Source organism: Zonotrichia leucophrys, chromosome 2, assembly GCF_028769735.1.
Source record: "Zonotrichia leucophrys gambelii isolate GWCS_2022_RI chromosome 2, RI_Zleu_2.0, whole genome shotgun sequence".
NCBI classification, from domain to species: domain Eukaryota; kingdom Metazoa; phylum Chordata; class Aves; order Passeriformes; family Passerellidae; genus Zonotrichia; species Zonotrichia leucophrys.
In genome coordinates this window covers 39,516,531-39,534,643 of record NC_088171.1, presented here as the reverse complement: position 1 = coordinate 39,534,643, position 18,113 = coordinate 39,516,531, and the positions used below count along the sequence as shown (strand labels likewise).

Here is an 18,113-nt window from a genome sequence, read left to right as displayed (position 1 = left end):
AGAATCCAGCTTGTTCTTGCATAGTCCTTACAAGGAAACATTTCAGGAGTTTAAATGAAAAGTCACAGTTCCAGTAGAGTATGTTTATGGTTTTTAAGTTCTGTTGTTACTCCAGACCTACCACTCTCAGCTGCTGCAAAGTCACAAAGGATCACCAGATACAATTTAATTTGTCTTCTAAAACTGCTGATGAGCTTCACAGGTGTCTGGGTGGCTCTGCAGAATGTCTGGAAGCAAACTGTTTCAGGCAAAATCCTTACAGGTGAATGGTGGATGTAAGCTTGTTTTTCATAATCTTCATTCTGTCATCATACTCCCCTGAGGAACTTCTGGAGCCTGGTGGTGGTTTTAGAAATGTGTAAGGTAGCATTACAAATAAGATGCATATGGAAGTAGCAATAATGAAGGAGAGACTATTTCACCACTGTTGGTGATTGTCTGGAGGTGAATTTCCTGATGTTAAATCCCCAAAGTGCTAAGAGGTCATCTGATAACATATAATAAAAATGAGCAGTTTGCATCCCTATTATTATTATGGTGTTAAATTTGTGCTGCTTTCTTGCCTGAATTCCAATATGTTTGGTCTGAATTGTTTGTAAGGATAGAGTAGTAATCCATCAAGAATGACAAAATTACCATGGTCTGTTTGTGTTGTGTTGTCCAAATAAAAATCTTTTTTTTGTTTGTACCTGCATATATTTAAGACTAAATGTACTTATTTCTGTTACCCATTTGTAAATGGTGCTTTACAGTCATATGAAAAGAGATACAGTCTTTTCAAGATCTTCCAACATATTTTTATATAATTATGTCTATTTTCTATAGCTTTTCTGGGTTTTAGCACTTAATTAGAACAAATGCACCTAAGTGATTCAATTTTCAGTGCTGTCTGGTTACCCATGGTAAAAATTATTCTTTAACTCTGTGTGTTTGCTTTTTTGAGGATATCATGACTCATTATTTACTCGTGGGTAATCATCTTTAGTAAACAGTGCATCTTGTGAGAGCTAATACAGAGCTCTGTGTGTATCAGTTAGAAAGGACCCTTCGAATCAAAAGTTCCTGCCAGCTGCCACCTCCTCAGCTAATATCACCTCATAATACAGAGCTAGTCACAAAATACAGAAGTAATGTTTGTGTTTCAGGAAACAGGAAAGCTTGCAAATAAACCAGAACTCAGTAACATCTATGACTTCAAGGCTGCAGCAAAATATATCAGGGCATGTAATACTCCAGATTTCTATTTTGTGTCTGTTATCTTATTGCTATGTTTAGTGAGTATTGTATACATTTTCAATTAATGGAAGCAACAAAAAAAAAAAAAAGGCAAAAAAATAGAATAACTTCATCTTGTCCTTTTTTCCTGCTGTGGGAAGAAAATATACTTTGTATCTATTACCAGTTACTTTCCTTAACATGATATCCTAGGTTTAGATTTTGAATCATTCCCTGGCTGACTAAGTGATGACTCGCCCGTTTTGTCTCCTGTTTAGAGAAGAAGTGAAAAGATTTAGCTCATGAATTTTTCATGGCAACCACAGATGTACTGGTTGGGGCCAAGTGCTGTCCTCAGCCCCAAGTCAGTGTCGCCGGTGAGCTGTCGATGGCAGCGCTGTGAGCGCGTTTCAGCCTGGAACTGAGATTCAAATGTTTTGCTTCTCGTGTGCATGTGGGGGTAAGAATTAAGGAGATGGCAGATAAACTGATTATAAAAATAGATAGGAAATAGAGGTTCATTTTCCAGTCCAACATGCTGCTGCCAGTACTGAAGCAAGGGTAAAACCATTACTCACTGCCCTGCGGGTGCTGCGCCCTGCAATGAATGAGTACCATATTTTAAAATATCTAGTAGCATTATGAAAAACTGAAGTCGAAGCAGAAGTTCAGATCTTAATTAGTGAAACTGCCTTTCCACCTTTGGTGCTCCGAGCCAGAAAAATCTGATTATATTTTAAACTTTCCCAAACGGACTTTGCCTTTTCCCTTCTTAGGAGCTGCCTGTGAAACCAAGAGCAAGGAAAGGTGTAGCACAGAAGGCAACTTTACTTGCCTTCATAGCCTGGTTTCAGGTTGGAAAGATCCCTCTGAAGTTTTACTGTATTCTTTCAACCTCTCTGTTTTTCTGTACTTTGAAGTTAAAAACCAAGTTAACCTTTGACCAAGAATTTCAAAATCACCTGGTAGAAAGCCCTTCCCTTTCTGCTGCCTGATAAATTAAAAACTCTCCTTTGCATATAGGACTCAAAAAACCTCTGTAGAAAAGACATGAGGCTTTATTAATGCTGAATTGCAGTTTTTCTGGATAATTCTCTTTAGGATGAGGCACCTCTTCCAAGTGTTTAAAGCTCTTCCTTTACTTTTGGACCTGGAAATAGAATACTGAGCAAAAATAATTAGAGGGAAAATGTTAGCAGCACTGTCATGCTGTAAAGACCTTACCTGCAGCTGGGGTCTGAAGATGACTGTCACCCTCATCAGCTCGACACCTGATATAAAGGAAGAACCAACACAAAGAAAGCTAAATGGAAACATGTCCCTGCCATGTGGTTTTTGTGCTGTAATGAAAAAAAATCTTTGTGCTGAGCTTAAGGTGTTTTTTTCCCATTGCTTGTCTTATTCAGCATTTATTTTCTGAAAAAGGGCAGAGCATGTGCTGGTTTCACAGCTCTCTCCAGCTAGTGGGCATAGGAAGTCTCAGCCCCTGTACTAAATTTCAATACCAAACGAAGAGCATTGTCTGGTGTAGGATAGATGGTATATTTAATATTTGAAATTCCAGTCACTGCTCCCTGCAGGAGCATCTTGAGGTTTCTGAGTGAATCTGTTAGCAGTTTCATAGATTTCTGTCCTCTTGTAAGGCTTTTTCAAACTTTTCTCCTGATCCTGTGTCAGGATGGCTCTCAGAGGCGCTCCTGGGCTCTGCTCTGTCTATGGGAGGGTCTTGTGTCAGGGGAGAGCTGTGTATTGGTACCTCCTGGGCATGGCACCATGGGTGCTCCTTGAGCTAGTGCTGTGCTGCTGCTGCCTTACATGCCCTCGGTGCTCCTGGCAGAGGGCTTCATGGAGGGGCTTTCTGTTCGATGCACTGGGCAGCAACAATGGCATGGCTCAGCAGACCTGCAGTTCTGAGTGAGAGGGGGAGATCTACAGACTGCACCATGGGCTGTAGAGCTGGGTGAGTGGCCAGCACCTCCCTTGCACCCATAGGCAGTCCAACAAGCTCTGCAGTGCTGTCTGTGCATACAGGCTGAATGCTCCTGCTTCAGGTTGGGAAAGTCAGAGATTCCTGCTCATGGTGCAGCTCTGAAGGCATTGGGGTAGGACATTTTTAGTGCCTTTTCAGGAGGTGATTTGTACCTGGGAGGGACACTCTTCTAATGGAGGCAGTGTTGTTTATTGTGCGATACACAGGTGGGACACAAACTCCTGAAGTACAACCAGGATATAATGCAAGATAGGTCTTTTAAGGGAAATCATAAACATGTTTGGCACATACACACAATAAAGTGTCTCCTGTAAGACTCATTCTTCCAGTGTTGCCTAATCAATTTGGTATGCTGTTTTTGAAGGTTTGATTTCTTTTATGCCTTGTGTCTCCTTCTGGTATTCGGCTGTCTGGCTGGTGAGGCTTTTTGATGCTGTGTGTTGTATTTATAGCCCTTATGAACTTGTCTTGCAAAATCACTAGATTTTAATCACTTGCTTCTTTGAGAACTGAATCTTAAATATGTAGACTCCTTGGCACTTAGACAGCTTTATTTGTCTATCAAAATATATTAAAGGCAAGTCAGTCTATCAGAGCTGGTTATCTTGAAAGGGTTACTGGTTAAGTTATCAGCTTTTTCCAGGGGCAGCACAGAGGTGAGTAACAGTAGATAGATGGGCAGAAAGATTGGAAAAGAATCATTAATTTAACTATCTTGGAGTCATAAACTCCTGTTTTAGCAGAGCAAGTCTGTCATTATCTGTTTTGCTCTTTGTGCAGGAAGCTCTGGTCTCCCTAAGGCTGAATGCCATTTTGAAAATCTTGTCAGGGATAATTGCTGTTGCGAAGGTAGACGATCACACATTCTGGAAGATGCCTGGGATATAAAAATGGTGATGTCTCTAACTACCCATTTCCTTGCTTTTTCTCCTCTTTTCCTGAAATTTCAAAAACGAAGTGTTAGAGAATGATGCTGTTAAAATGGATTGACTGCCTTTCAGTTTTTAAATTCCATCTTTTCTTTGTTTCATCTTTTGATTTCTTCTTTTCTTTGAGTTTTCTGGATTTTTCTTTGCCTTTTAAATTATTTTCTGTGGAGATTTAAAATTCTCAGAGAGGTTTCTAGACATAGAATATGAAATGTGCTAACTGAACAAAGAACAGTTCCTATTGAAGCCTGTCCGTGTGGCAACATGAGCACAGAATGGAAGAAAATAGGATATTAAGAAGGAGTCTCAAAGATGTGATAAGACCCCCCTTCCTTGCTACTAAAATACCTTAAAAATTGAGAGAAAGCTGATAAAGCAGTGTGTTGAAGATAGGCAATACACTGCATAAAAGCACAAGTTTAGCTTTCAGCTTACATAATAGACAGGGGGAAATGTCACTCCAGATTATACTAGTTGCACTAAATGCCTGTCTATTAAAAGCAATTGAGTTTTTTTCCTGCTGTGCTGGCATATAGAGCTGCTGTCTGCTGTGCTGTAGCATTCAACCAGCACAATTTCAGCTATGTTGATTTTTTTTTTCCTGAAACACTATGTCTGTCAGTCACTTTGCAGAACTTGCTTGGAATTACAGACAGTTTGTGTGACAAGGAAGCAGGCTGCTGTTTCATCAGTCTCTCCTTTTCAGTGTCTTTTCTCTGGGCAAAGCAGAGTTTTAAGAGTTTTGGAATGTCAATTCTTCAAACTGCTACTTATGTTAATTTTACTAGGTAAATTTTGGGGAATTTTGATCCTTAGCATTTACATTCAGTCATAAAAATATGAAATGTTTAGTTTAAACTTTCAGAGGGACAGTGCTCGAAATGGGCTGATGTAGAGCATTACGTGCCATGTCAAAAAAGGAGACAAACTTTTGTTATTGCTATTATGATTTTTCTTCTGAAACACAGGCAGAAGCTGTTTAATTTGGGAGCAATCTAAAATATTTTTTTCTTCATTTAAGAAAGAGGCTTATTTTTTGTGTTTTTAACTGGCCAGTTTAAAACCTTGATTGTTGTGTTTTGTTTTGCTTTAGGAAAGAAACTAGCCAAAGTGATCTTTCATTTTCTCCAAATTATGGTGGTACTCTGATAATAGTTAAGGAATTTATTTTTTGCTGGATTAGACACAGGATCTTAAATTTTCAAAAGTGACTCATGATTTGGAGTAAGGCCATTTTAGAGTGCGTAACCTAAAACATCTGAAAGATGGTATTCAGTTCTTACTGGAAACAAGATTCCATTAAAGACATTTCAGTTGGTCAGAGAAGTGCCCAGGCATCCAAAATCACCACTTGTACGTTCAAACTGAGCTTATTAGATTTAATAAGAAACTAGATTTGAGAGCTTTAAATAGTTTGAAAAAGTTAGAAGATTAAAATCAGATTTTTACACCTATCTGTAATTACATAATACAGTGTGATAATAATGTAATTTATGATATAATGTCATTTATTATAAAACAATTGTGCTATTATTGCCTGTATTAATGCAAGGAAAGCAGGCATAACTGATGGGCTAGACAGTGTATTAGGTTCCACTGTTTTCTATACTGCAGCATAGAATCCCCTGTAATTTTCTTTTTACAGCTCTTATGACACTGATTTTTGTGGCTATTTCATGGAATCACAGAATCATAGAATGGTTTGGGTTGGCAGGGGCCTGCCATGGGCAGAGATGCCTTCCACTTGATCAGGTTGCTCAAAGCCTTATCCAGCCTTGTGTTGAATGTGTCCAGGGCATATAGAGCATCCAGAACTTCTCTGGAAAACCTGTTCCAGTGCCTCCCCATCCTCACAGTAAAGAATTTCCTCCTAATGTCTTATCTAAGCCTACTCTATTTCAGCTTAAAGCCGTTCTGCCTTATCCTGTCCTTGTAAAAAGTCCCTCTCCAGCTCTCTCGTAGGCTCCCTTTGGGGGCTGGAAGGTGCTCCAAGGTGACCCCAGAGCCTTCTCTTCTTCAGCCTGAACAACCTCAACTCCCTCAGCCTCTCTTCATCAGAGAGGTTTTCCAGCCCTCTTATCATCTCCATGGCCTCCTCTGGACTCACTCTAACAGGAAGCTGCTAAGCAGCCTGACATAAAAGAAAAAACTAAATCCTACAGAGCAAAATGTAAGACCTAGCAGAGGTTCTTAAAGCAACAGCATCAAAATCAAAAGTTTCATTGAATGACAATGTATACATTTATTGATAAAAGTGGTGTGCTGTGTTTATTTCTGCCAAGGAAACATTGTTCATGTTTTTGTCACCAGTAACTACCTGTGAGGATCATCTGAACCAGTACATTGTCTTCAAAATACATCTGTGAGGACAGTCCATAAGCATGAGCTTGTTGGTGTGTTTCATTCCCAAACACTGGTCAATTCTCTTAATTGCTAAAACAATCGGGAAAATAATTTGAACATTATAGATAAGAAGATATGATTTCAGATAAATGGGACTGTTACAGTCAGATTTTGTGTTTACAGCATCATTTTCATCACAGCATAAAATGTAAATTAAAAAACTTAGAGTTCACCATGGATGTGTCCTATGGGTCAGATTTTCAGTTCATTACTGTTCTGAATGAAGAAAGCAGGTACAAACCAGAAGGAAATCTAAAATAGTTCCATGAAACAAGAAGCTGCTCATCAAATAATCTGATTGTAAGTGTCAGCATCCAGTGGAAGATGTGTTCATAGTTAATAATTTTGATTCTTTATCGGTGAGGAAACCACAGAGTGTTCTGTCCAAGTTTTTAAAGATGCCATCCAAAATGCCGTCCAAGATTTTGATTAAAACAGCGTATGCCTTTTGCACAATGAGTTGTTGTGGCTGGATCTAATTAACAATGAACAATTGCAACCATGAGAGAATAAAATAAAGTAATGATTCAGATAAATTATGGAGCTTTTTCCATTGCATAGTCCATATGACTGATCCCAAATACAAAAATCACAGATTGTTTTTTGTTTAAATTTCAGGGTCAAACACCAAAGTTGAAATATTATATGTAGCAAAAGCTCTTCTCGTTTGTAAAATTGAAAATGTGGCTTTCTAATCTATTGTCGCTTAGCTGTTAAATTTACTTGCTTTGTCATAGAATCACAGAGTATCCTGACTGGAATTGACCATGGAGTTGGACAAGGATCATGGAGTCCAACTCCTTGCCCTGTACAGGACAGCTCCAAGAATCACACCATGTGCCTGAAAGCATTCTTCAAACACTTCTTGAACTCCTTCCTTTTAAACAAGAAAGTAAACAATTATAAAAACATTTTCTGAATGAAATGGAAAAGAGAGAAAGTAGAATGTTTAGTGTCTTACTATTGCCTGTGGACATGGAATCGTGCATCAGCGGGATCAGGCTGGAAGGGTATGAACCTCTGCCTCTGTCCCCTGTTTTCCTGTCCCTCTCCTCTGCAGCAGGTGATCATCCTGTCACCACCAGTTTATGCTGCTGTGGAAGGACAGAAGAGGTGATGCTGCCTGTTCCTCCCTCCAGTCAAAGTGGGACCACTCAGCCCCCTTGTGCCTTGGGTTTGCTCCAAGTGCGTCCTACCACTGTATTTCTCCCTGTGCATTCCTGTCCCATTGCCTTCCTGCAGCCCTGACTGGTTCAGGGATCCATGCCAGAAGTCAAAACATTGTAATTAGTATATTTTAAAAAAAAGGTTATAATTGGGAAACATATTACTAGTGCCACTAGCGTCTTTTGCATGGATCTGGAATTCCCTTGACCATCTAATTAATGCCTGTCTCCAAAAAAGCAATTAATAATAAAGTAGTGGTTTTTTTTTGGTCATACATTGTGCTTACAACTGTTCCAATGTGTTTAGGTGTAACCTTAAGAAACCAGAATTGCATGTTAGTGATACCAATAATCAGTTATTTAAAAAATCTGAACTAGGAAGATGAATCACTGATCTTAGAGAAGAGGTTTGGGAAAGTAATTCCAATTTTATTTACTGTATTTTCTTGATTAACTATGAGATTCTCCCATTTTAGTTTACCAATAAGCTAGTAAGGTCAAAACGATCTCAGAATAAATTTATATGAAATACTTTGACTTTGTGATTCCCAGCTCCATGTGAGGAGATGTAGAAATCATTGTGACTTAACAAGAGTAGGAACTGCCGTGACCATTACTAAATAAAAAAATGTGCATCATATAGTAAAATAACTTCTCAGCTGCATTCTGCTCATGGAATATATTGAAGTTAAGCCTCACATCATCTTTAATTCAGACAGTGGGATGCTTGAAGTCATCTTTGCTTTTGTGTTTTCTTACTGTTGGGACAAGCTGGCTGGCAGCCAGCTTCAAAGCATCCTCAGGGAACTGCTGTAGCTGGAGTGGGTCCCCTGGGGAATGCTGTGCAACCAGCCACAGGTCTTGGGTGCACTGGGATCACCTGTCCTCAGGAAGCTGCTGGTGAAACAGGAGATTCAGAATACTGGCTGCGTCCCCCATGGTTCAGAGCTTCCTGCTCCCGTGTGTCCAGGCGCCTTTCATGACCAGGTGGACCAGTGCAAAGGCAAGAGCATGGTTTTTGTCCTTGGTGGTGTGTTACTCAGTGGGTGTGTTGTCCCTCATGCTGGTGTCCGTGCAGGAGCCAGGTCTGCAGCCGGGCTGGGCTCCTGGCTCAGCGGTTCTGCCGGCGTGGCGGCCGGGCACGGCACGCTCCCCTTGGGCTCTGCTCCCGCTCACTGCCAAGGCTTGCAGCAGGGATGTGCTGGGGCTGCCTGCTGGAGTGCATCATCTGCCTGCAGTGCGGTTTGTTTCGGGCTCGGGGTTTGCTCTGCTTGTTCATCATCATTAGCTAACCATAAAACAGGTATGTGCTACCAACTTCAGCCTACCTAGAGGAGCTTGGCAGAGTCTGCGGGCATCCTTTAGCATAGCATCCCTTTTATGGTAGAAGAGCCCTTATTATAAGCAGTGATAATGCTCAGAGGATTTCTTTTAAAAAAAGTTATTTTGTGTATAGTATTGCTTTTAATACATCCTTGTGCATAAACCCTCTCGGTATAATTACAGCTTTGTAAATCCCCATTATTTGTTCTCTCTTTATAACAAAGGATTTGTCTGTTGAGTTACAATTGCAAGTACCTCATAAACCCAGCAGCTGAGTATTATCTTGTGATATACTGGAAGAAACAAGCAAATGCCACCATCTTTCTGAAAATACAGAAGTGTAAATTAAGCCTTTTTTTACCGAGCATCCAAAGTGAGGGAAATACCACTTTCCCCCTGCCTGCTAGTTGTGAATTCAGAAGTTTTCAGTGTGCATGAATCCAGTTTTGAATTTGAATACTTTGATAGTTTTGTTTTTTTTTTTTTTGGTTCTGTTTTCCTTTGGTAGAAATAAACACAAAAGGCAGTTCCAGTGGATTGGGTTTGGTACACTACTAGATAGGTCCTAAACAAATATTTTACTCTGTCAGTTTTTCTCTTTAAATTGGAGTTTAGTCCAATTTCACCTTTCAAAAAAAACCCCTGAAGTTTCAGCATACTTGACCTTAGCTCCAGATAATAAAGCAAATATAGTTTCTTAAATCTTTTTTCCTGTTAGCTTAGCCAGAAAACCTTGATTCAACAAGATTTTGAATTTATTCATAGTTGGATATCACTGGCAAATTATGTCGTTGTCACTAACAATTGTGTCCACTGCCTCTCCACAGAAGATGAAGAGAAGTTAGGCAGCTGCAGACACTAATGAAATATAACTCAGTTTAAGTGAAGATCTATCTTTGCTTTGTATACTGGGCACAGGGAGGCATTTTCCAAAGCCCTTTTCTAGAAATACCTGTTTCTGTTTCATTGCATATTTCTTATACTGGCAAACAAAACTGCCGTTTGAAAAACACTTCCCAGCAAAATTGTGGGCCTGATCATTATACAGTGTTGTTGTACAATACACCTTCAAACCTTTATGGAGTCCCATAAATAAGAAGAAATAGCTCTTCTCTTTAAGCTTGCTTTCACTGACTTTCAAATGTCAGGTTTCCATGTTATTTATTCTTTGGATACTGTTCATAGCTCTCAATATGCAGTATGCAGAGTTTAAGGCCATTTCTTGATCAAATCATACAGTCTGTGCCACAGTTCTGAACTGCATTGGGACAACTTACTGGGATACGTGCTATACAGGGCTCGTGCCATACAGGTAGGAAAAAGCAGAAGAAAGAAATGTAACAAAAAAAAATCCTAAACTCAAAGCATTTAGTGTGCTACAGACCAGTTCACCATATTTTTCTGTGTGTATTAAACATTTGCTTTCATGGAACTGCCTTAATTTTGGATGGAATTACCCTGACAGCTGCATTCCAGTGTGCAGGTGTGATGGTTGTCATCCACCATCCCAAAAAGAGCAGAACAGCACCAGTTATTAGAAAAAGCAGTGCAGGAAAAAAAATTACATGTTCTGGATGAGCTGGAGTCTGCCAGGCTTTATTAAGTTCTAAGATGTGTTGGGTTGGTAGTGACACCTTGGGAAAGATAACATAACAAAGTCTGTCATATTTTATTCTAGGACTCAATAATGAACTTTACTGGCTGGGGATATTATGCAGCAGTACTTACTGTATGTTTGTCCTTCAAGATACTGGCTTATTTATTTTGGCCATCTCACAGAAGATAAACCTGGGACAACTAATAAAATCATAATCATTCACTTGTCAGTGGGGTGATTACAAGCAGAAAAGTATAGGCTTTCTGAGAAAAAGCATGAAGGTCCAAGTCTTGTCTCTGCAGTGGATTCTTTATGCTTACTCAGACATATGGACAATGATTAAAATCAGGCATCTGGTGTAAAGCAGTCTGAGTCTGAGGATGATTGAAAGGCTGAAGAAACCTTGTTTTGGCTGTCTCAGCTTATCTGTTCCCTGGGTTCCTCTTCGGAAAGTTGGCAGAGGAGGGGAGAAGATTCCAGGGTGCTGTTTGCACCATCAATCTCAGAAGAATTGGTGGTGACCTCCACCAATAGTTGCAGTATATGGTTAAACACACATGGGATGAATACCCCTGAGTTCCCAAAACTTCCCATATCACTGTCATCATACATTGCATATAATGCTTGTAGGTTCCCCTTAGATTTGACTATTAGCTGGTTGGTTACGTTTTTTAATTTAATAATTTAAAAATATGTGTGAAGGCTTGTTTTCAATATCCTGATGCTTTTCAAACTTGAGTCTTTGGTCCTACAGAAGGTTTTCAGGCCTAAGTGGAATGCAGGGCTTCTAATCAGCTACAGTGTGTTTGCTTTCTGTGGCACTGGGCCCGGCCCTATGGAGATGACATCCCTAAATACCTTTCAGAGGAAGAAAATAACTGGATTTAGAGCATATGATTATGTTATGTACAGAGAAAATAGCTGCCCTTTTCTGGGATCTGCTTAGTTCTCTTAAATTCAATTAATTCTTACCTTACAAAAATGCATTAGCTTTTCTTTTTAATGGCATAAGCAATGTACCTTTTCTAAAAAGAGCAGTAGAATAAGTTTGAAGATTTTAAACAATTATTTTTGGTACAGTTTTTATTTTAAAGGTAAATTAATTTATCATTGCACTTTTCAAATCAAAAAGAATTGCGACATTAACATTCTAATGTAAATACAATGTACTGTAAGAAAACTTGAAGGTCTGCTAGCCAAAGAGTATTTAATCTTGTTACTTCTTCATTAAAGCAGAGAATTGTAATGGAAATGTTGGCAAAACAGGACTGCAGACATTACTGTCTGTGGACTCATCATTTACTGGAGGGGATAATGGCTTCTGGACAGCATTTTTATAGCATTTTCTGTAAAGAAGCTTTGAGTTCTTTAGTATGGTTGGAACAAACATACAGCAGTAGCAATGGTTATTTGTGTTTCCACATTATTCCGTCTCTCAACAGTTGGGTCAAGCTACCTGGCTGATGTTTAAGACTTCTTATACCGAGGAGGATGACTAGCTTCCAAAAAAATCACTGATGTCCTTGATTACTATGACAGCCAGTCATCAAGAGCAATAATAAATGGTGACTCTTTCTTGGGCACTTTTTTGGGGAGCAGGACAGATGTGAGATGGTGGCTCTTGGCTGGTCATGATGGTGGGGCAGCAGAGCACATATTCCACTTACATCTGCCAGTCTCTGCATAGGCAGGTAGAGCTGTGGGTGGGGTCACGTGCAGTTTTTTGGCAGCAGGGGTTAATTTTTAATCTGTATGTATGCTTTAAGTGGAGCGATTTTATGGGTTTTCTGCCTCCCAGCTATGATCTTGTTCTTGCTGGCCAACCTAAACACGGGCTTTCTTCTGCTCTTTTATCCTGCAGAGAACCTATGCCTGCATGCTGATGGTGATTAGCACTGCACTGGTGGTGGACATTCTCAGGATGCATTCTCAGGATGCATCCCTGAGTCCCAGGGTTCAGGCTGAGCGCACTTGGTGCCTCGCAGCACTGAGCAGTCCAAGGCGCGCTGTGTGGAGTTCCAGGACTGGGAATGCCTGTCACAGATTAGACTTTGGCATGCTGCAGTCATGGCTTTTCACTCTGCAGAGTGCATGGCATGGCTTGTTAACCACTGCAGATACTGGAACTGTGAAATCAAATGGCCTTGAGTCAAGACTGGTGGGGCAGGAAGAATTAAATTAACTTTCTGTGCCAGTAGAGTTCCTTGCATCTTCAGGAAGAGCTTTGCTGAGGGAGGTCAGCGAGATTTTTCCCTGCTGTCCTTTTCTTTCCCCTACATTTTTGTTCTTTTTTATTCCACCTCCACTGTCGTGCTTTTAATTCTGACTGGGAGCTGCTAAACAGAAGAACTGAAAGCCAAACTTACTGGAGCAGCTTTAAGAACGAATTTATCTCCTGGTCAGGAGTGCTCATCCCCCACTCCTCTCTTTTTCCTTCCTTGGCTCTGATGGAATGAGAACTCTCTGGCTTTTCCAGGCCTGGGTGGCTTTCTGGGATCTTTTGTGAAAAAGGAAATTGTAGTGAGTTCAATCAGTCTCTTTGTGGACTTCTGAACACCAGAACATCCTGCAGGGACTAAAAAAGTAAACTGAAATAAATTCTGGGGTGATTCTGTCTGGAGGATTGAATAGATGCTATCTTTTGGTAACTTCAGTTTTTTTTCAAATGAAGATGTCTGTGATGGGTGTGAGGAGCTTGAAAGTAAGTTTTAATAGGATGAATAGGATTTGATGGATAAGAAGAAAAGTATAAGAAGAAAAGTACTGCTCTCATCCCTAATCTGATAGCTCTTCAAAGACTCAGGCAGAATACACACTTTATATCTAAATTTTCTGAAGAGCACTTGGATGTCTTTTCTCCTACTGTGTACTGGATAAGTGTTGGATCATATGAAAATAAGTTGTTTTAGCTAATTGTGTGTATTCCTTTTTTGGGATCAAACCCATACTTTAGTTAATGACAAGTTATCTTCAGTTTTTCAGTTTCTGCTAAGCAGCATACAACAAAAAGGGTGAAATAATGACTGAAACAAAAAGGAACATTTTTACTTGGACAACTTCATGCAGTCAGAAATTTTCTGTATGCTAAAGTAGGAAATTTTCATCTACGTCTATTCTGCTGTCTGATCATTTTACCAGTATTGGTTTCTTGTGATTCAACAAGTCAGTGGTGAATCTTCCTTGAGAAAAATCATGAACATCTTCAGTAGCAAAGTACATTGTTTTAACAATCTCTTATCAGTAGTTTTTTTAGTGTTAATGATAGTATTTATAAAACTGAGAAGGTTCATAAGTTGTTCTGAAAAAGATGGAACTTGAAAAAAATATTTACAATTATTTTCTCCCTTTTTTATTTTTTTTTTCGGTACCGGGATTGAAAGGATAATTGTAAATACCCTGATGAATTTACAGGGCCTCTTGTCACTGAGTGTGGACAGTTGTCTACTTAGTTTAACTTAATGGTACTGATGTGCCTTTGAGGCAGTCTGGTAGAATCCTCCTAGAGTCTGTCCAAAGTTAACACATTTGGTGACTGGCAACAAGTATGGTTTTTACTGTAAAGAGGCATATGCTTAGCAAGATGACACATCTGAATATTGCAATGTAAATGTCCTCACTTTTTTTTACTTTTTTTTTCCCCTGTAGCGCTCTCCCCCTCCATCTAAGCAGTAGGCTTCAAGCTTGAAGGCAGTTAACAGGAGATATATTTTAATTTTAAATTCTTTGCCAAGGTGTCCGAGGCAGATAAAGCAGGAAACCCAGTAAATCTTCTGCAGGGACCACTGAATGCTTGCACCTCACTTATCCAGTGTTGTTTTGGGCACACTGGAGGGGAGGTTATCTCCACTTGGATAAAAGCCAGATTTTCTCAGGCTAGAAGCTTCTTGCTACCTGATGGAGATAGTAATTGATCCTCTGAACAAATGTCTGCTGAGACCATTGAGCTAGACAGGCAGCAGATCCCATGAGAACTTCTGACGGGAGGTGCTCATGGCCCTCATTATAGCTTGTCCTGTTATCAACAGGATCAGATAAGGAAAACTTATGCAAATTGGTTTTTTTAAGCATGCTAGGGTGGTTTTTTGGTTTTTTGATTTTTTTTTTTTCTGGGAGTCATAAACCCTGCCAAAGTAAGCTTTCATTCTTCTTTTAAAAGTATGTAGGATGCGTTAAATATGCTTCAAAGCAGCTTGCACTGTGAGTGTTTCTAGCATAGAAATACTTTTCTTTGAAACTGTGGATCTTGTCACAAGTCCAAGATGACTTTTAGTCTTCTTCAGACTTGCTTCTGTACCTGCTTTATATTTAAAACAGGCTAGCCTGTAAGGTATTCCTATCCCTTCCCAGAAAGAAACATTCTGTTCCCAGAAACTTGGTGCTGTGGAGCACGGTAGTATTGTGACAGGTGAGTAATAGAGAATCAGGGATGCAATATGTCCTCAGTTGCACTCTGGCTAGCTTCAATGGGTGTTTTGCATGAGAAAAGTAAGAAGGATTTGGCTTGTGCTGTAATAAATCCCACTCAATCCTATTGAAACCCTGCATAGCATTCAGTGATGAAATGCTTACTGGTTCTGTCCCTTGATTTCTGCGTGCAAAATCTTTCTTAAATTACCTTTTGTGGGTGACCCACACCTGCAGCCAGACAGGTAAATGTGAACTAATCTGGTACTGATGTATTTTTTCAATAGCTGATTATTGTGGGAGCTGTAGAAAAATTAAACCTATGAGGATTTTATGTTTGACTAAATAATTAAGTGACCTTATAGTTATTTTTCTTCCCTTAAAGGTAACATGTGCAGGTACTCTGTTGTGGGAAATCAGACTTTGTAAATGTCAGCTCTCATGAGTTGACTCATAAAAATGGGATCTCATGGCTTTTCTCAAAACGGGTGATTAATCCAGTGTTTTACTGCACTCCAAGAATGTCTCTCTGTAAGTTTACCTGTTCCATGTGTGAAGCAGTCTCATTTTATAGGTCTCTCAAAAATATCAGGTGACCATACCATAAATGAAGGGAAGACGCACTTCTACTAGTCTCTTTGGCTTTGTTTCCCTCAGATTGACAGATGCATTCCTAGAAGACTCTGTTTGAACCCTGCTGTCCCCCAAATCACAATATTTTCACTGCAGAGCAGTGAAGAGAATCCATCTCTTCAACCATTGCATTGATTGCATGCTTTGAGGCCAAGCTTCGAATTTGTCCTTGGCAAAGATGAACAAGGTCTCTCCTTGTTTTCTCTTCATCTGTAAATCTCTAACCATACTGACTGATGGCTAATGAAGTGTACAGAAAGTGCTAGAGGTTGAGATGCTTTGCCTGTGACTCAGCATGATTTTCTCTGCTTTTCAACAAATACTGCTAATAATTGTCAGATTTTATTAGACTTGGCTTTTTTGTTTTCTATTTCATGCTGTATATTATGCTAATTTAGAAAATGAAATAAGAAAAAGTGTTATTTTATTCTTGCATGCATTGGTGACAAAAACCCCCCATTTACTACAGAGTTACTAGAATCCAGTTCCCAGCTATAATGCAGATAGATGCTTGCAGATAGTTCTCCCTGGTTGTGAAGAACTGAAAAAAAATAATGAAGAAATAAAAGGTTAATGAATATTTTTGCATGCCTCACCATTCATTGATTGTTCTGAGTTATGCCTGAATTTTCCCAGAATACTCTTAAAGCTTTTTTGGTTTTTGATTTTGTGATGTGTGTTGGTAGATTGTTGACAAATGTGTCACTCAGAGCAGCTGAGTTGAAGTGGGTGTTTATTGAAATGGCTTGTTGCTTTCATTCTTCTAAACTGCCACTGACCCTACCTGTTTGGGGTTTGAGCAGAAAATAGCAACTTTTAAAAAAACCTTCCAGGCTGAGGAACTCTTTAAATGGGCATACTGCAATGAAACCCATCCTATACTAGAAAATACCAAATGTCCAATAAAAATAATGGCAACACAAACACAAATACTGTTCATGAGATAGAGCTTGAAGTGAAAATAAACCTACTGAATGTGTCTAATCAGACTGAAATTTAGGTGGTGAATTGATGAGACCAGTTGTTTGTATTGATATTTCCAAAGCATTTGAAATGTTTGTTCAGAACAGCTAATTAAGATGGCAAATAAATAAAGGCCTCCACTCCAGAGTGTTGAGAATGATTAACCCTGCAAAATAACAGAGACTTACTGCAGTTATGTAAAAAGAACCTTTTAGTTTTGGTGTTAATTGAAGCGAAACTGAAATAGTTACTTCAGAAGGTTCTTTTAACCAAATGGATCTTTAATACAGATTTCTTTACTCTTTTCAGTGAAAGAACAGAAAATGAAGCTCTAATAAGGTAAGAAATTTTTTTATTCCACTTTAGTAAGATATTCAAGTTAATTTGAGGTAATTTTAACAAATATACTCAGCATTTTAGGCTAGATCCTGGACCAGTAGGTTTCACATTTCACTAGTAGATCCCAGTTTGCGTCAGTGTGTCAAAGCACAAAAAAGGAAGAAAATGAGTCTAGCAATATTTAACTTTTTTGTGGTTGTTGTTATTGAAGCACTATTTGGTCTTTAATCAAAATAAGATGCCTTCATAGATTTGGAAACTTCTTTTTGTGTGTGAGGAATTTACAGGTAATTATTTGTCAGCAGATGATATAGTTTTCACTACGCAGTCAATGAAAATCTTTGTTTTCTTTCAGTTTGAAAATGAAACATTAGAGAATGTGCTGATAAAATAAGTAGCTTGGTCACAGATTTTTGGTTTTTGAGGTGTGGTGGTGGAAGTTTATGAATTATGTAGTTCAATAAATAAAGGAGAGGTGAACTCTTTAGGAGTGAATATTTCCCCTTATATATAACATAGTTCAGCTGCATTCTGTAAGTGGACTCTCAGTCATCTGCTAGATGAGCAAAAGGCAGAAGAAGGTCTTTCAATATACTAATGAACTGTAATGGATGTTAAAAAAGTGATTTTATCTTTCCATTTCTTCCATTGCTAGTGAGGATGCTGACATTCATGTGGTGTGTCACCTAGAAAATGAAGCATTGCTGTCGAATAACAAAACCAGGTGTACAATAACAAGTTGTTCTGACAAGCAGCTGAAGTATGAACCTGTTCAAAGCATTACAAAAATACATAATTACTTTTCTGTCACAATTAATATTTCAATTATAATAGTCATTCTCAGGATTCCAAGGAAGGGAAGTATTGTTGGTTATTGGGTTTTTTTCCTCCTGTATTTGCCTGGTTTGGTTTCTTGCATCAGTGGTTAAAGTAAAATTTTGCAGAGTTGTTAGCTGGATTTCATACACCTATTTCAAGTCAAATGACTTCCAAATGGAAGTGTGTTCATAAGAAATTTTTTTAAAAGCTGTTAACATCAATAAAAGTTGATATGTCTGCATAAACTGTGTTCCTGGTTTGCAGAGGGGCATTCTTGGAATAGGGAAGAGGGAGGCTCAAAAAAAAAGGCATTTAAGCTATGCAAAATATAA

At 38.9% G+C, this 18,113-nt stretch overlaps 1 protein-coding gene across 8 annotated transcripts in view; it reads left to right on the top strand.

Annotated features, from left to right (window-relative positions):
• The window catches only part of THRB (thyroid hormone receptor beta), a 169,301-nt gene that overhangs the window by 25,829 nt on the left and 125,359 nt on the right, over positions 1-18,113 (top strand). For 5 of the 8 annotated variants that reach the window (XM_064704647.1, XM_064704645.1, XM_064704641.1 and 2 more), the window contains exon 2: positions 16,933-16,962. The exons of 2 other annotated variants lie outside the window; for them this stretch is intronic. The gene's annotated coding sequence lies outside the window, so the exon portion shown is untranslated. Of the gene's footprint in view, positions 1-15,792; positions 15,848-16,932; positions 16,963-18,113 lie in introns of those variants that run through there. One more of the 8 variants, XM_064704644.1, reaches the window with a different exon arrangement.